The 19,891-nt window shown below is 44.8% G+C and overlaps 1 long non-coding RNA gene and 1 other non-coding gene across 2 annotated transcripts; one reads left to right on the top strand and one right to left on the bottom strand.

Moving 5' to 3' along the window:
- Window positions 1-802: 802 nt before the first annotated feature.
- LOC140460731 (uncharacterized) lies at window positions 803-17,989 on the bottom strand. The gene is made up of 2 exons (XR_011954323.1): window positions 17,752-17,989; window positions 803-2,544 (listed from the first exon to the last, which is right to left on the bottom strand). It is a non-coding gene; the product is annotated as an uncharacterized lncRNA (long non-coding RNA).
- Window positions 5,422-5,511, top strand: trnap-ugg (transfer RNA proline (anticodon UGG)). Its single transcript is given in 2 exon segments — window positions 5,422-5,457; window positions 5,476-5,511. It is a non-coding gene; the product is annotated as a tRNA-Pro (tRNA).
- Window positions 17,990-19,891: the final 1,902 nt, after the last annotated feature.

Below are 19,891 nucleotides of genomic sequence, written 5' to 3'. Positions count from 1 at the left end.
TAAGGAGAGAGAGAGACTGGGTGGTGACGATTCTTCCTGGGAAACAGGGTGCGCGAGAAATGACTGATTTTTAAAATTGAGAATAGCTAAAATCATATATTCAGAAACGTTGTTAAAGTCTGGAAGAATGTTCTTTTAAAAAAAACAAGCTTTAGAAATATTTCTGAAGCTTGCATTGATAGATGCACAGTTAGGCCACAAACAAGGACAGGCTGTAAGAGTGAATGAGTGAATAAAAGACAAGTCCCACCTCGCCCATGAGGAGAATGTGAGAACTGCAGTTGCTGGAGATCAGAGTCGAGAGTGTGGTGTTGAAAAAGCACAGCAGGTAAGGCAGTATCCTAGGAGCAGGAGAATCAATGTTTCAGACATAAGCCCTTCACCTTGCCCTCTCCAGTGTGTGTTGGGAAACTGCTTAACTACTTAATCATTTCTAGTGGCCGAGCAGAGGCTGTTAACAAGTTTGGAACACAGAGAATGACCTCAGCTGAGACCTTGGATTCATGTCTCACTACAGGAGACCGAGCTACACAATACACACACAAACTCAATCTCTCTCTATCTCTCTATCTCACTCACACTCACACGCACACACACTCAAGTACTCACACGGTCGTGCAGACCCTCTCTGATAGACAGGCTCTCACTCAGACACACATTGATACACCCTTCACACTCACATCCATGCACACACCTTCTCACACAATTATACTCCATCACACGCACACTTTACCCAGCATGCACACGCACACACACAGACGCTCTGTCTCATGAATGCACTCACACATAGAAGTCTTTGGAGTGAATTGCATCTGCAGTATTATATATTTGGAAATAGAACCAGTCTTACTCAAGACTGGGATACAGACAGACTCTAACCTCTCAGCTCTCATGCCTTATCTGAACTCAGGTGTCACCTCCCTTGATAAAATATTAAGTTACCTGGAGAATGTTACTAAAAAGAAGTTCTGGGATTTACAGATTAATGAACCGAAATCTGCAACCCATTTTAAAAGATGAAAGACTTAACAGGTTTCTTCAATATATCATTTATGTTGCATGACATATAATCTTTTGCTACATATTCTGTGTCTTACCATCCCACTCAACAGCTACCTGATGAAGGAACACCGCTCCAAAACCTAGTGTTTCCAAATAAACCTGTTGGACTATACCCTGGTGTTTGTGTCATTTTAAAACTTTGTTTCCAGTGAATACAGCCCACACCTCCCACTGTTGCCAGTGAACTTTGCAATGCCAATGAAACAATAAACCTGCAGTCCTGAAAAATTTACGATTTCGAACAATACTAGCTACTCATTCACTGCTCATTCTGAGACACAACATTGGAAACTCGGTGCTGGTGGCTGAAAGAATTAAGAAGCTGTAGGATCTCCCAGCTTTCAATGAGAGTTTAAGCCTGACGGTAAGTTCAGGTAACCATTACTGCGACCCAAATTTGTTACAGCTTCAGATTTCCACATCACAAGGCGTACAAAAAGTAGCTTTTCTTAAAAAAAAAGCACCTCAAGCTCAAAGTGCACACACACACCCCCACTCCTCCCACCACACTTTCTTTATTATTGGTCAGTTGAGTTGTCCCTTTGTAACTGGATCCTTCGTACAGCCGGGTAAAGCATGCAGCTGGGATGACTGAGTGAATCCTTTCCCGCAACGACAGTTTCCATCACTGAAAAGGATATGGGTGAATCAGGTGGGTTTTTGCCCTCCGATAACGGTTTCATCCTTAGATTCTGAAGTCCAGATTACTGACCGAATCCCAATTCTGCCATCTGCCGCGACGGGATTCGAACCTGAGAGTCCCCAGAGCTGGGTTGTTAGCGGCGCTCGGCCATCGCTCCTTCCATCCCCCCTGCAATGGCACGTGAACGCGCTGGTGCCTCCGCAGGTGGGAGGAGCAGGTGAAGTCCTTCCGGCACTGACAGAAGGTGGACGGCCTCTCTCCGGTGTGGACCCACTGGTGGGTCAGCAGTGCAGCTGACTGAGTGAACCCTATTCCGTACATGGGGCACGTGAATGGCTTCTCTCACTTGTGGACCCACCCGTGCGTCTCCAGATGGCTGATCCGACTTAAGCCCTTCCTGCACACCGAGCAGGTGAATGGCCTCACACCGCTGTGAATACGTCTGTGCGTTTCCAACACGGATGGGGAAGGGAATCCTTTCCCTCAGTCCCCACATTTCCACAGTTTCCCCATTGGGGGAGCTTTCCTTGTGTTGGTCTGGGTTTGAAATTACAATCAGAACGGGGACATAGTCTTTCCCACCGTAAGGGGTGAGACTTTGATTCCCCCAAGCTGAGTAAATGGTGTGAAGCACTTTTCACAGTCAGCGCACTAAATCTCCCTCACTCTGTGTCTCAGTATTCTTCCTGCCGCACCAGTGTCCAAAATCTCTCAAGCAAACAAAAGCAACCATGTATTCTCGATTGGAATGGCTGCTGATGTTCAAGTATCAATGAATCAAGTGGCTCAGTCAGAAGTTGATGGATCATTTGTTTTCAGATTTCTTTCGGCACGTCTTCCTGCAAAAAAAATCACAAAATAAGTGATCATTGGCAGTACACTTAAACGAACACAACATAGGTGGCATTTCCTGTAGTTTGCCAGATGCCTGCTGATCACATAATCCCCAGCACACAGAAACCTGAAATCCCTCATGCAGCCAGATAGGCTCAGGTGTGTTTAGAGGAAAACTTCATTCAAATCTAATCTAATCTTAAACTAAATACGTGTACATATATATATATATATATATATATATATCAATATGACAATCCTTGCAATGCGGCTCAGTTCCATGAGAAACTACACTTTTAATTGTGAACATGAGGAAAAAAGCAATCATTTTCCAGGGTGCAAACTGCATACGCGCCAAACTGAGGGAATACACAAGGAAAATACCTAAAAGGGAGAAAGAAAGTATTTGAGCACCTTTGCAGAATCTGCTCCCTCTCTGGATTCACTCCAGTTGCGACAAGTAAACCTCCCTGGGGGTCAGGCAGCCCTGCATCAGGAAGCACTGGGATGGTCAACTACGACCAGTTTACATGGAGAACACATCTCCACATTAAACAGCCTCGAGGCAAACTTCCCTTCCTTCCACTTAAAGTTCAAGATCCCTCAAAGCGAAATTCCCCAGGTAAGTTTGGAAGAATTTCTTCCAGGTGTTCACTAATCATTTCTATGAGCACTTTGTTAAAGTTTGAATATTGCGAGTTTTGAAAATTAGTGATTCTGAGCGAAATCACAGTTCGAAAAACAGAATGTGGGAATTTAGACAAAGTTTATTTTTGCACATCGACGATATGTCTGCACAACAACATATGACACGACAGCAGTGAAGATCTTCTGACCTCATTCTCAAACGTGCCTGCCACCCGCCAGATGAAAAGCTGAATACTTCTCTGGAAAAACTGCCGAGCAATGCAGGAGAATGGCACAATGTGTGCGTGTTGGGACGGTAACCCAAAAGAGAGACCATTCTCTCCTGTTCATTCAACGTCGTCTTTAGCTGCTTTCCCGTATAACGGCGCTCTGTTCTGAACCTTGCCTTCTCATCTGCTTCCCAAAAAAGCTTCGACATAAATATTTCACAATGATATACTGGCCCAATGTGCACAGTTGAGCTGACAACCTCTGAGTGGTCTCCTGTTCTCTGTATCCTATGTTGAGGAGGGCAATGCTTGTCACTGGCCACTCGGGTGTAAGAGAAAAGCTTCGAAACAGTGGAGGGATCCCGGTTCCTGGGGACGGGACAAACAGCAGCAGGGAGACAGAATGAGAAGCAGCTGTTTTGGAATCTCTTTGTCACGAGCAATTCTGAGAGCAATGTCAAATGTATTTCACACTAAGCAAGTGTCAGCTGGCTCAAGAGGTGTGTGGTGGATGAGGAATGAACCGCTCTTTGGCTTGTTGGTCTAGGGGCATAATTTTCCCAGAGAGTCTTTAACTGTACAGACTTGTGCGCGGTCGGGGATTCAAATCCCAGACGAGGCTGCGTCTCTTAACTTGATTTGTGCAAAAATGCCCGATTACTTTTCTCAAAAAGCACCTTCGTGAAACGAGGTTGTGCTGCCTGGAGTACGAATGGGGCAGTGAAATGGTTGGCGATCGCGTTGAACAGGTTGACGTGAGTGGTGCGGTGTTTGAGGAATGTCAGCAATAAAGGTAGATTGCAAAATTGGGCCAGCTCTCCTCGGAGAACCGAAGTTTTCCAAGTCAGTAGGAGCCTAGAAACAGGAAATAATGTTGTGAAAATGCTCCCATGCCTGAAAGGATCTATCGTGATTCGGCAGAGCTTTAAAGTCACGAAGACGAGCGAATGCAGTAGACGAGGTTGCGGAAAATGTGCAGGTAAAGTGCTGCTTCACCTGAAAGGTATGTTCGAGCCTGGAAGGATATTCAGGAGGGAGCAGGTAAATTGTGCTTCTGAGTGAAATCACGGTTCGTAAAAACAGAATGTGGCAATTTAGACAGAGTTAGTATTTGTTCGTCGGCGATATGTCTGCCGGTGCGTGATGGGAGCATAACCCAGAAAGGATACCATCTTCCCTCTTTACTCAATGTCGAGTTTAGCAGCTTTCCCGTATAACGGCGCACTGTTGTGCACCTCGCCTTCTCATCTGCTTCCCAAAAAACTTCGACGTAAATATTTCACATTGATCCACAGGCCCAGTATGCAGAGTTGAGATGACACACTCGTGGAGGTCTGCGGGGTCTTCTCCTGTTCTCTGTACCCTATGTTGAGGAGGGCAATACTTGTCACTGGTCACTCCGGTGTCAGAGAAAAGTTGAGAAAGAAAACGGTTTAATTTTCTGCCAGCAGAGAGGGCCCGGTTCCTGGGGACGGGCAAACGGCAGCAGAGAGACAGAATGAGAAGCAGCTGTTCATACAGTCATAGAGATGTACAGCATGGAAACAGACCCTTCGGTCCAACCCGTCCATGCCGACCAGATATCCCACCCCAATCTAGTCCCACCTGCCAGCACCCGGCCCATATACCTCCAAACCCTTCCTATTCATATATCCATCCAAACGCCTCTTAAATGTTGCAATTGTACCAGTCTCCGCCACTTTCTCTGGCAGCTCATTCCATACACGCACCACCCCCTGCGTGAAAAAGTTGACCCTTAGGTCTCTTTTACATCTTTCCCCTCTCACTCTAAACCCTAAAGCCCTCTAGTTCTTGACTCCCCGACCTCAGGGAAAAGACTTTGCCTATTTATCCTATCCATGCCCCTCATAATTTTGTAAACCTCCATAAAGTCACCCTTCAACCTCCGACGTTCCAGAGAAAACAGCCCCAGCCTGGTCAATGTCAACTGGACTTTACTCTGAGCAAGACTCAGCTGGTTCAAGAGGTAGGGCGGGGGCAGTGACACCGGCGCGCCAACCGTGTGGCTCGTTGGTCTAGGGGTATGATTCTCGCTTTGGGTCTTCGCCGACGCAGGCATGCGAGAGATCCCGGGTTCAAATCCCGGACGAGCCCGAGTTTCATGACTCGCGCGAAAGTGCTTGTTTAATTTTCTCAAAAAGCACCTTCGTAAAACGAGGTTGGGCTCCCTGGAGGACCAATGGGACAGAAAGCAGCGAAGTGAAATGATTGGAGATAGCGTTGAAAAAGTTGACGTGAGTGGTGCAGTGTTTGAGGGATGTCAGCGATGAGGGTCGATTGGAAATTTGGGACAGCTCTCTTCGGAGTACAGAAGTTTGAAATCTGGCCCGATTGAGGCTTTTCAAGTCATGCGAAATCGAGACAGAGAAAGTAATGTAGTCAAAATGTTCCCACGCCTGAAAGGATCGGCACCACCCCCTACATGAAAAAGTTGCCCCTTAGGTCTCTTTATAAATAGGCAAAGTCTTTTCCCTGGGGTCGGGGAGTCAAGAACTAGAGGGCTTTATGGTTTAGGGTGAGAGGGGAAAGATATAAAAGATATGCACCTTCAGGGTACAATCGACTGAACACCCAGATCTCTAACTACCTCTCGCGAGAACCAAGAATTCTCAGTTCAATTGAGAGGGGGAAATTGGATGTGAGTCATCTCTTTATTAGAGAATGCATCATTTAAAAAAAACTGAGAAGGGCATTCCTGACAGAAGATTCAACAGAAGGCGACACAGAGTGTTCCAACAGACACGTAACCTGGCTGTAATCTGAGCGACTAAATTCCATTTTTTGTTAGGAGAGGGAATCATATTTATTGGATCAGCATTTCACGAGAATCTTGTTTTATTCCGGAACAGTCAGTAGTTAGAAGGGATTTATTCGGTTTTTTAATAGTTTAGCTCATCTGTTCACCGTTACTGTTGGATAAATAAATGGATTTTTGTTGAGTGTCAGGGATTTATTTTTAAACATTAGAGCAGGTTACACCACTTTTCACATTAATTTTACAGATTATAGGGCGATGCTCTTCTCTTTGGGTGTTTCGGTTTGAGATCTCTGGTGGGGTGGGAGTTGGTGTCAGCTTTCCCTTTCTAACTGTATTGACGTGATGTCATACTGAATGCAGTGGAGTCAATATTAATCCCAGCCTCTTGCTCTGGTTGTGGGTGAATCACCTTAATTTGGTCACTGACTCAGAAACAACACACAGAACCAATTGCTGAAACAATGATTCACACTTCATTGCACATAGCAACGAAAACTAAAAACCCTCAAGTAAGCAAGTTCAGTCTCACCGCTGCCACCCTGCCCCCACCCCAGCTATCACCTGATTGCTGGCAGACCTTAACCGAGTTTCCATCGACAGTGCCCATCTCTGGAAGGGTCAAGGGGTTTGACGCAATATTGTTCTTCCAATACTGCTGCTGCATCGTTCTGGAGCGAGAACGTAGAACAATACAGCACAGTTCAGACCCTTCAGCCCTCGATGTTGTACCAGCCTTTTATCCAACTTGAAGATGAGATTAGCCTGCACACCCCTCAATTTACTGCCGTCCATGTGCTTGTTCAGTAATCGCTTAAATGTCCTTAAATGTATCTGACTTTCATTCCAACCCTGGAAGTGCATTCCATGCACTCACCATTCAGAGTAAAAAACCCCTGAACCTTCTTCCAATTACCTTAAAATTATGCCCTGTCATTTCTGACCTGGGGAAAGAGTCTCCAGGTATTCATTCTATCTATGCCTCTCAACATATAGTACACCTCTATAAAGTCACCTCTCATCGTTCTTCGCTCCAATGAGAAAGGCCCTAGCTCCCCCAACCTAAGACATCCCCTCCATTCCAGGCAGCATCGAGGTAAATCTCCTCTGTACCCTCTCTCAGCTTACACAGCTTCCTGTTGTGGGTCTGTTCGCCGAGCTGGGAATTTGTGTTGCAGACATTTCGTCCCCTGTCTAGGTGACATACTCAGTGCTTGGCAGCCTCCTGTGAAGCGCTTCTGTAATGTTTCCTCTGGCATTTTCCCTACACCTCTTTCCTAAAATTAGGTGACAAAAAGTGAACATAATATTCAAAGTGTGATCTAACCAGTACTCCATACAGCTGCAGCATAATCTTGCAGCTCTTAAGCTCAAACTCACTGCTAATGAAAGCCAACACAGCGTACACCTTCGTAACAACCTTATCAACCTGGGTGGCAACTTTGAGCGATCTATGGACTTGGACTCCAAGATCCCTCTGTTCCACCACAGGGTCAAGAATCCTGCCTTTAATCCCATAGTTTGAACAAACAGAGGAGTTTGGTGAAATGAGAATCATTAGATAAATGCTATTGAGCAAACTGATGGTGCTATAGGCTGGCAAATCTCTGGGTACAGGTGGACTTCATCATAGAATTTTAAAAGGTGGCTAATGAGTTCATATTTGAATTAATGTTAATTTTCCAAGATTTATTAGATTCAGGCAAGTTTTCCTCAGACTGGGGAGTAACATATTTAATATTTCTGTTCTCGAAGGGAAAGATGTGGTCCCTTGAGTCTATGGCAATTAAACATTTGTTTTTGAATCAATTAAGGAGATTATAACCACCATGTCAAAAAGCTTGTGGTAATTGAAAAGAATCAGCATGCTAATATGAAAACGAAATGTTGTTTCACCAATTTATTCATAGAATTCAGAGTGTGGAAAGAGACCATTTGGCCGATCAAGTCCTGCACCAACCCTCAAGTGCATCCCACCCAGATCCAGACTGCCACCCTACTCCCGTAACCCTGCATTTAGCATGGCTAACTCACCTAGCTTGTACATCCAAGGACATTACGCAATCCAGCATGGCTAATCCACCCAACCTACACATCTTTGGACTGTGGAGCCCCCAGTGGAAACTCACAAAGACATAGACAGAACATGCAAACTCCAGATAGTCGACTCAAGGCTGAAATCAAATAGGTGTCTCTGGCCGTGAGAGGGAGCCACTGTGCCACCATGCTGTCCTCAAGGAATTCTTTGAAAGAATATGTAAATTGAAGACTGTGAATACACTGAACTTGAATATCCTAAAGGTGTTTGACATGTTTTCACAAAAAGCATATTCCACAGAGGAGCTCATGGTGTAAAGTATAGTTATAGAACATCAACTGACTGGCAGAAAACAGAATATGCAAAAATGGTTCTTTTGTCAAATTGGTTGTATATGACAATGTATGGTGGGGTTCCAACAGGCATCCCTGCTGGCTCCTCAACTTTCTACAATTATATAGATGACTTACAGGAGGGGATCAAAGGTATGTGGTTACATTTGCAGGCAACACAAAGATAGATGGAGATGTACATTGTGGAGATGACATATCAATTATGCAGATTGATAGATTGGTTAAATAAATAAGCAAAACTCTTGCAAGTGGTGTACAATATGGTAAAATGCAATTTGTTACCTACTTGGAGAACAACTGCATAATTCTGAGATGCAGAGGGATCCGGGGGCCTTGCAAATAAGTCACAAGTTAGAATGCAAGCACAGCAAGTGATTAGAAAGGCCAATGACATAAATGTAAGGCGATTATGCCTCAGTTACAGAGCAATGGTGGGACTACATCTTGAACACGGTGCTCAGTTTTGATATCCTTATCTAAGGAAGAATGAAAATGCATTAAAGGCAATTCACAGAAGGTAAACTGGATTGACACCCACAATGAACAGACTGTCGAATGGAAAATCATGAGACAGGCAGGTCTGACTTTCAACCAGAGTTTGGAATAGCAAGGGGTGATTTGATTGAAGTTTCTATGAGCCTGAATGGTCTTCAAAAGATGAATGTTGAAGGATGTTCACTGATTGTTGTGAACGAACAATTCGATCACCCATTTATAGCGTCTGAGAGATGTACAACATAGAAACAGACCCTTTGGTCCAACCAGTCCATGCTGACCAGATATCCCAACCCAATCTAGTCCCACCTGCCAGTACCCGGCCCATATCCTTCCAAACCCTTCCTATTCATAGACCCATCCAAATTCCTCTTAAATGTTGCAATTGTGCCAGCCTCCACCACTTCCTCTGGCAGCACATTCCATACACATACCAACCTGTGTGTGAAAGTTACCCTTAAGGTCTCTTTTAGTTCTTTCCCCTCTCACACTAAACCTATGCCCTCTCGTTCTGAACTCTCCGACCCCAGGGAAAAGACTTTGCCTATTTATCCTATCCATGCCCTCATAATTTTGTAAACCTCTATAAGGTCATTCCTTCGCCTCCGATGCTCCAGCAGCTCAAATCCTCCAACCCCTGGCAACATGCTTGTAAATAGTTTCTGAACCCTTTCAAGTTTCACAACATCTTTCCAACAGGAAGGAGACCAGAATTGCACGCAATATTCCAACAGTGGGCTAACCAATGTCCAATACAGCCGCAACATGTCCTCTCAACTCATGTACTCAATACTCTGACCAATAAAGGAAAGCATACCAAATGCCTTCTTCACTATCCCATCTACCTGCAACTCCACTTTCAAGGAGCCATGAACCTGCACTCCAAGGTCTCTTTGTTCAGCAATACTCCCAAGGACCTTACCAATAAGTGCATAAGTCCTGCTAAGATTGGCTTTCCCAAAATGCAGCACCTCGCATTTATCGGAATTAAACTCCATCTGCCACTTCTCAGCCCATTGGCCCATCTGGTCAAGATCCTGTTGTAATCTGAGGTTAACTCTCTGAGGTCCACTACCCCTCCAATTTTGGTGTCATCTGCAAACTTACTAACTGTACCTCTTCTGCTCGCATCAAAATCATTTTGGTAGATGACAAAAAGTAGAGGACACAGCACCGATCCTTGTGGCATTCCACTGGTCACAGTCTCCAGTCTGGAACACAACCCTCCACCACCACCCTCTGTCTTCTACCGTTGAGCCGGTTCTGTATCCAAGTGGCTAGTTCTCCCTGTATTCCGTGAGATCTAACCTTGCTAATCAATCTCCCATGGGGAACCTTGTCAAACGCCTTACTGAAGTCCATATAGATCACATCTACTGCTCTGCCCTCATCAATCCTCTTTGTTACTTCTTCAAAAAACGCAATCATTTGTGACAAAGGAGGGAAATTTTTTGGAAGGTTGTGCAGCTTTGGAATACTTTGCGACAGAAGATAGTGAAGCCAGGACCATTGAATATTTCCAAGGCAGAAGTAGATTAATTCCTTTGCCTAAGAAGAATCTAAGGATATGGGGATGGATGCGAATGTGCAATGTATAACACAAAGTAATCAGCCATCATCTTCTTGGAATGGAGCAGCTTAATGAGCCGAATGGCTTACTTCAGCTCCTAATTTGGACATTCATATATTCTGCTAGCTATAATGACCTGAGTTTGACTAGCATATATTTCCAATAAGCCCATGTTGATTCTGCTCAGTCCTATCATTAATTTTTAACTGTCCTGTTGTTGTACCTTTTATTATAGATTCCCTGTGCTCTCTTCCTTCTTTCTAAAACAGTGGGTTGACATGTGCCACTTTCCAATTACCACTTTCCAGTGAACTAGCGTTTACCACCAAGCCCAGGGAATTTAGCTACTTTAAATCCTATTCATTTCTCTGATGCATTTTTGTTTCATACATATTAATATCCTTCAGTTCTTCATTTATACTAGCCCCGACATTCGCCATAATTTCTGGGAGCTATTAGTATTTTCCGCTGAATGACATTTCCATCACTGAACCTCTTACCAGCAACATCCTGTGATTTAAACCTGTGACCTCCTGATTCAGAGAGAAGGCTGATCCCTACTAGCAGCTGGTTTGGGTGTATGACTGTCACCAACACTGTGGCAGTTTGGGAAATCCATTCTTGTTGGGCCAGTAAATACTCAATTCACGCTGCTCAGTATCAAAGGAGTTGACAGTGTCATGACAGTGTCAGTATCAAAGGAGTTGACAGTCAGTAATTTGATTTATCTGAAACAGGTGAGATGTTTCCTGCCTCTGTGCCAAAAGCAAAGATCATGTCCAAAGAATCTGTCCCTAGTGGAGGTTTCCTACTAACAGTTGGAGTCCAAGACCTTTGTCCTTGGTTACTGATAGCTTATTGCTCGAGGGGTTGGATCAAGGGGACACCTATCCAGTTCTTGGTGAACTATCAACTATCCAGGGGCAGAGGGGCATCAACTTGTGCAGAAAGGAGCAGGAAGAAGCTAAACAGCATTCATGGGTTAAACGAATGAGTGGAAAAAATGTTTAATGTCACCCAATACGACAACATCAGAACCATTTACTTTTCACCCAAGAAAGACTGATTGGAGAACTGCTAAATTATTAGAAACTTAGCACTATAAAAGGGGAAAAAAGACTTTGGAGACCAAGTACACAAATCATCAAAAGTAGCAGACAGGTACAAAAACCAATTGAAAAATACAAATAGAGGTCTCTATTACAAAGGAGATGAAATACATGGGGTTGAAAGTTATGTTTCAGTCCCAAGCATCATAGAATTCTAACATCACAGACAGACACCATTGGCCTGTCATGTCTGATAATTGAATTCTGGTGGAGTTTCCTCGCTTTCAAATTTATGGTGTTAAATTCTAACATCACCTCTGCACACTTCTGGAGACCTCAAGTTTACAGAATCGCACCACATTCCTCTCTACCTCCTCCAGGAATAACTATTTCTCCTGAGATACTGCCAGTTCCTCAGATTACCTGGTACACCGGAATACAATCCGCATGTCAGGAAATCTCTGGTGCTGCCCCGACACCAACAGTCACCCTTGGAACTGAAGAAAATGCAGAAATCTAAGGTGCAAAGAGACTTGGGTGTTCTAGTCCAGGATTCTCTCAAGGTAAACTTACAGGTTGAGACAGTAGTTAGGAAGGCAAATGCAATGATGACATTTAATTTGACAGGACTTGAATGTAAAAGTAGGGATTTACTTGAGACTTTGTAACACTCTGGTCAGGCCATATTTGGAGTATTGTGCGCAGTTTTGGGCCCAAATCTCAGGAAGGATTTACTGGCCTAGGCGTGTGTTCAGAGGAGGTTAACGAGAATGGTCCCAGGAATGAACATCTGAACAAATAAGGAATGTTTGAGGACTCTGGGTCTATAGTTAGTGTAATTTAGAACGATGACGGGGGATCTAATTGAAGCCGACAGAATTCTGAACAGACTGGATGTTGGGAAGATGTTTCCTTTGGTAGGAAAGGCTAGGAGCCGAGGGCACAGCCTTAGACCAAAGGGAAGACCCTTTAGAATGGAGGTAAAGAGAAACTTCTTCAGCTAGAGTGGTGAATAAATGGAATTCACTGCCACCGAAGACTGTGGAGGCCAGGTCATTGAGTACATTTAAGCTGTGAAAGATAGTTTCTTGAGTATGAAAGGGACCAAGGGTTACTGGGAGAATGGGGTTAAGAAACTTATCAGCCATGAGTGAATCGCAGAGCAGTCACAAAGGGATGAATGGCCTAATTTCAGCTCCTATGGTCTTATGATACACTGATGTGTGGAGGGGTGAGGAACGGGGGAAAGAGATGAAGAGAGGAATACAATTAAGAGGAAGCTGGATACAGATGAGGGAGAAAGGAAGAGAAGGAAATACAAGAAGTGTACATTAAATTAGAGAACGCATAGAAGATCTAGCATACAGAGGGATCTGGGCATATAGATCCCTGAAAGTGGCAAAGCAGGCAGGTACGTGGTCAAGAAGGCATACAGCACGCTTGCCTAGAGTGTAAGAGTTAGCGAGTTATGTTACAGCTATTTATTCCGGCTACATTCATAACATTGCGTGCAGATCTGGCCAGCATGCTAACGGAAGGACGTGGATGCTCTGGGAGAGGGTGCAGAGAAGGTTCACTAGGACGTTGCCTCTCATGAAAGCAAAAATCCTCTTCGGATTTTTTTTGATTAGCGAAAACAGGTACTAATGTGGGTCTTTTGTAAAAGCAAAGTGTCATTAAGCAAACGTGCGATAAGTGGGGGATATCAGTTTGCTGATGAAGGATGGGAAGGGGCGATGAAGAGGGGTGGGTGGAGGCTCAGGCAGAGCGAAAACACTGATAGAGGCCAATTGCGCCGACCAGCCTAGCCCTGTGCTGGAGACTCAACGGTACAGAGACAAATGTATCTATTTCAGACCAACCTGAAGGGGTTGGACAAACATTACGCTCCATCCAGGGTAAAAATGTCCTCTATCTGCTCCTGCAGATCAATTCAGTAGGGCAGGTGCTGTCAGACAGCACTGGAAGTAAAGTGGGTGCGAGAGCAGCAAGTCCAACAGAAAGGATCCTCTTGCCCCTCCAACTTCACCCACGAAACAGGGTTCAAGGTGCGACTCAGTGGCAGTAACAGCAGAATATACTGTCACTAGACTGTGTCCAGCAGAGATTCACACGATCGATCCCTGGAATGGTACGCCTAACATACGATGAATGGCTGATGATCCTGGGATTGTACTCATTAGCGTTCGGTAGGTTGAGGAGAGATCTAATAGAAACTTACAAGATTATGTTTGGCTTAGAAAGGGTGGATACTGGGAAGTTGTTTCCATTAGGCGGAGGAGACTAGGATCCAGGGACACAGCCTGATAATTAGAGGGGGTCAATTTAGAACAGAAATGAGGAGACATTTCTTCAGCCAGAGAATGTGTGCCTGTGGAATTCATTGCCAGGGAGTGCAGTGGAGGCCAGGACGTTAAATGTCTTCAAGGCAGAGATTGATAAATTCTTAATTAAGGAATTAAGGGCTACGGGGAGAGTGTGGGTAAATGGAGCTGAAATGCCCATCAGCCATGATTAAATGACAGAATGGACTCAATGGGCCAAATAGCCTTACATCCACTTCTGTGTCTTATGGTCTTAATTCATTGATGTTGACTAGATATTCCACATTAATCTAGTCCCGTATACCAGCACATGGCCCATACCCCTCTGAACCCTTCCTATTCAGTAACCATCCAGATGCCATTCACATATTGTAATTGTACCAGCCTCCACCATTTCATCTGGCAGCTCATTCTTTACGCTCACTACCCTCTGAATTAAAAAGTTGCCCTTACGTTTCTTTCAAATCTTTGCTCATCCACTTCACCGTAAAGCTATTACACTTTAGTTCTGGACACCCCCAAACCCAGGGGACAATATCTTGTCTGTTTACCCAATCCATGCCTTTCATGATTTTATAAATGTATACAAACACCTTTGCCACACTCGGGAAAACAGCCCAAAACAATTCAGCTCAAACCCTCCAACACTGGCAGCATCCTTGTAAATTTTTCTGAACCCTTTCAAGTTTCACAACATCCTTTTGATAGGAGCGAGAGCAAAAGTGGCCGAACCAATGTCCTGTACAGCCACAACATAACCTCCCAACTCCGATACTCAGAGGATTGGGAAAGTTGTATTTTGTGGGTTTTGAAAACTGGGAAAGAATGGAAGTATAACCTGAACTTTTGAGGGTCAGTTTGGAAGCATCAACACTTCGGGGGTCGGGGGGGCAGAAAGAAGAGATGAGGGAAGGAAACCAAGTGTGCCGCAGCCAACACGGAGCAAGAACAGAGGATGGAAAACTGTTGCAGCCAGCTTGAAGCTGCAATGTGGATCATTGCACGTGCTGTACTTGAACCTGATGCATTTATTTGTGGGAATTAGGTGCATTTTAAAAAATAAAAATAAAGTATCTTCCTCTCCCCAATTGCTATCATCCGTCCCTCCTCACCCGGGTAATTAAGACACATACCCGAGTTGGCAGAGTAGATTCCCTCCTTGAATTCACTCCAGTTGCTACAAGTGAACAGATTACCCCCTCCCTCGCTCCCTCCCAGGATGAGGAGTTGCCCAGAGGAGGGTGTTTCACATTGAAACTGATATGGCCACTTCCGCGTTGTGATGTCAAAAATGGGGCAGGGAGCGGGGACAGGCCGACAGCAGAATTCTGCAGCAGATGGAAGGAGAGCAGTTTGCAAAAATCCCTTCCCTTCAAAGAATCCTCACAGTGTGGAAGCAGGTCACTCGGCCCAACAAATCCAAACTAACGTTCTGAATGGTAATTCACCCATATCCCTCCCCTTATTGCCCTACATTTATCCCAGAGTCATACACCGAACTTACACATCCCTGGACACTATGGAGGGAATTTAGCATGGCCTATCCACCCTTGAGGATCTGGATCCCAGGCGGGACCCCTCCGTCTCGAGATCGGTCATAGAACGAACGGAATGCGGACTGTACAAAGCAAAGTTATCAGTTTAATAAAGCAAGGCAGTCTGACGCAATTCTGTCCAGCAACACAGAAGTTAAAGCTTCTGAGCTCCGTGGCGAAATTGCAGAATTACGTTTGAAAATTACACATCATTTACATGTTTTTTAAGAGAGCACAGCCTTGAAAGACCAATCAAATGTAATAAGGTGACATGATTGACAGCAGGCTAGTCTAATATTTCCTTGGAAACAGATTGTTTTATTCTCAAAATCATCCCATGCTTGCTAGTTCAAGGTTAGTTTGAATACCAAATTCATATGATTCATATTATTAAACTCCATTGTTTTCTTTTCCCCAAAGCGAACCAACTCAACAAAGCAGCAATTCAAGTTCACAGCATCAAATCATAACCTGAAGCCATTTTAAATTGAAAAGCCATTTTGTGGTTCATAAAAACCTGCATTCACCTGTTGCTCCTAACAAGAGCCGAAATTCAAATTTTAAATTCTCATCTCCCTCTGGGTTCATCTCCATCACTGCAAGCTCATCAGACGAGCCCCTTGCAAGCAAGGGGGCGGGGGGGGGGGGGGGAGATGATAAAGACCGAACTTCCCCTGCTGTGTGGACTTGCCATTGCCAGCATTGGTGCACAAGAAGGGACAGTTTACCTGTGCGATCCTGAGCAACCAGAGACTGTGCACCAACTATGCCAGGAAGATGTCCTCGTCTGCTGAGGGACTGAACATTACCAAGAATGACTATTGCAGTGGTCAGAGATTGAACAGTTCATTTACAGAACAAGTCTAAATGGTCTTTATCCTGTAAAGGTGTTGTGTGCCAGTTTGATACCAGTTGTGCTATGAGCTACCCTGGTAAGCCTTGCCCCATCCAAATAGTCTCCCCTGAGTTTTGCATAGAATGGAAGAATCCAAAAGCTCTACAAAACAGTAATATCACTCTTTGGGATATGCAGCTCTCGGTGACTTTTTTCTGTAGGAGGATTTTCAGGAGTTATTAGCCATCAAAACCGTACTTATATCGTTTGTGGTCTCAACCTTTTGGGTAATGAGACAACTGCTGCTTTATTGAGATCAGGATTTAAAATTTGAATTTCGGCTGTTGTTAGGAGCAACAGGTGTATGTAGGTTTTTATTAACCACAAAATGGCATTTCAATTTTAAATAATATTTTAAAATAAATATAACAAAATGGCTTCAGGTAATGATTTGACATTGAACTTGAATTGCTGCTTTGCTGAGTTGGTTGGATTTAGAAATAAAAGAGAACATTGGAGATTGCATAATATGAATCATAAGTAATTTGGTATTCGAACTAATCTTGAACGAGCAAGCGTGGGATGATTTTGCGCGTAAAACAATCTGTTTCCCAGGAAATATCATTGGACTAACCTGCTGTCAATCATGTCACCTTATTACAATTTATTGGTCTTTTCTTGTAATTCAGGCTGTGCTCTCGCAAAAATAAATAATGTGTAATTTTCAAATGTAATTGTGTAATTTTGCCACGGAACACAGAAGCTTTTAACCTGTGTTGCTGGACAAATCTGTGCAAGGCTGCCTTATGTCATTAAGCTGATAACCTTGCTTTAAATAGACCGTACTCCTAGTGATTCTTTTGACCGATCTCTGATCGAGAGAGCCGATTGAGGGGGTCCAGACCTTCACCCGAACCTGCAGAACCCCGGACACTATGGATAAACTTACCTCGGCCAATCCACTCTAACCTGTACATCTCTGGATACTGGGGTGAATTAGCATGGTCAACATACACTAACAAGAACATCCTTGGGCATTATCAGTAATTTAGCATGGCTGAACCCCCCCTAACCTGCCCATCGCTGGACAGTCTGGGGAATTAAGCTCGGCCAAGGCCGAGGTTACCACGAGGTTGGAATTCTCTCCCAGAAATGACAGTTGATGGTGCCCTCACCAAGATGGCCGCCCGCGCTCCCCGCCCCAAGACAACATGCGCCTGACCCTCACAAAGATGGCGGCCGGTTGCCCGAGCAACCCGAGAGCGCCCTCGCCGGTGAAGTAAACACTGGGCCTGTGGTGATTTTATTGGAGGCCTCAGGCCTCCCCCTAGGAGTTTATAAACTCCCCAGTCTCCCTCCTCCCGCGGTTCCCAATCCTACCCTGTCTCACTGTCTCCTCTCCCCGGGGGCAGGAGCCAGGTCTTGGCGCTCGGGCCTGGCGACCTCCCCGGGATGTTTCTGAAACCTGGTCCTGTTCTGAAGGAGGATCACCGGGACCCGAAATGTTTCTCTCGGCACGAGCTGCCGGACCTGCTCAGCTTTTCCAGCGGTTCTTATTACTTCAGCCACCGGCACCATTCTGCTCCCACACTCAGTAACACCGCCTCAGTCCCTCTGCAGGACCTGCACTGCACATGCGCCAGCTCACAAGGGGCGGGGCCCAGGATTGTGACGTCTCCTGGGTTGAGGGGGCGTGGTTGCGGAGGCCACCAAACAATCGGTGACAATGGGGGCGGGGCGATCGTTTTGCCGGCCCCCAGCCTCCAGAAAGGGGCTATTTTAAAAAGTTTCAACGTAGTGTGGTTTTTTTTAACTTTTCAGCCTGTTGTGAAATGTTATTCAGGACCTCTGGAAGGGTCAAACATTAGGAAAGTTTCAAACATAAATAGAGGGATATTAAAAAATATAAACAAAAATAGGTAAGTTAACTTCCAAAAGAGACCTCGCACTAAATATCAAAAAAGGACAGCAAAAGCTTCTGTTGGTATGCTCATGGGAACAGAGTCGCTGAGCTAAGTGTGGTACCTTGGAAGATGAAAACTGTGAGTTCATGGGGGAACATTGAAGTGGCAGAGATGATCTCAATTTTCATGATGGCAGACAACAGAACTATTCCTATTAGAATTGGCAAGTCAGAGGCTATAGAAAGGGTAGAACCTAAACAATCAACGTTGAGAGGGTAAAGGTACACAGGAAACTATTTGGATTGAGGACAGACAAGTCCACTGGTGCTGATGGCCTACACCCTGGCTCCTGAAGGAAGTGGCAGCAGAGATAGTGAACTCATTAGTTACAATATTCCAAACACCTCTTAACATGGGAAAGATTCATTGCGTTTATTTAAGACTGATATATATATATATGTTCCTGATTGTCAAGGGGATCAAAGGGTACGGGAAGAAAGCTGGAGAATGGAGTTGAGAAACATCTCAGCCATGATTGAATGGTGGAGCAGACTCGATGGACTGAATGGCCTAATTTCTGCCCCTGTGTCGTATGATCTTATGGTTCCATTGCATTGGAAAAATTCTAATGTAACACCTGTATTCAGAATGGGACGGAGGCCATATGTGGGAAATTGCAGACCAGTTCGTTGAACATTTGTTATAAAATCATAGAGATGTGCAGCACGGAAACAGACTCTTCAGTCCAACTTGACCATGTCAAAAGATATCCTAACCTAATCTAGTCCCATTTGCCAGCATTTGACTCATATCCCTCTAAACCCTTCCTATTCATTTACCCATCCAGATGCCCGTTAAATGCTGTAATTGTACCAGCCTCCACCACTTCATCTGGCAGCTCATTCCATACAAGCACACCCTCTACATGAAAACGTTGCCCCTTAGGTCCCTTTCACACCTTTCCCCTCTCACCCTAAATCTATGCCGACTAGTTCTGGACTCCCCCACCCCATCGAAAAGACCTTGTCTGTTTATCCTATCCATGCCGGTCATTGTTTTATAAACCTCCATAAGGTCACCTCTCACCCTCTGAACCTCCAGGGAAAACAGCTCCTGCCTATTAAGCCTCTCCCAAATACTCCAACTCTGGAAACATCAGTGTAAGTCTTTTCTGAACCTTTCAAGGGACAAGGCAGGAAAATGGGGGTGATGAGCAGTCTTGATCGAACGGCACAGCAGACTTGATGGGCTGAATGGCCTAATTCTACTCCTATATTTGTGAACTTTTGAACTCTGGAGCAGGCAGGACTTGAACCCGATTCAGGGTTAGGGTCACTACCTCTGTGCGACATGACATCCATAAAAATATCAAATCCTCCCCATCGGGGAATTGCACCCCCAGTCTCCTGAGTCACAGATGGGGATACTAACCACTACACTACCGAGGATGCTGGACAGTTGCAAGATGATGGGGATAGGGGTGGAGAATAGGTGGGTGTTTCAGGAACTATTATAGACATGAAAGTGTGAATGGCATCCTTATGTACTGTGTAAAAACAAGGACTGCAGATGCTGGAAACCAGAATCTAGATTAGAGTGGTGCTGGAAAAGCACAG

This window comes from Chiloscyllium punctatum, chromosome 36, assembly GCF_047496795.1.
Source record: "Chiloscyllium punctatum isolate Juve2018m chromosome 36, sChiPun1.3, whole genome shotgun sequence".
In the NCBI taxonomy this organism is placed as follows: Eukaryota; Metazoa; Chordata; class Chondrichthyes; order Orectolobiformes; family Hemiscylliidae; genus Chiloscyllium; species Chiloscyllium punctatum.
Note: the sequence above shows the minus strand (reverse complement) of the source record. Positions and strands in the feature narration are given on the sequence as shown.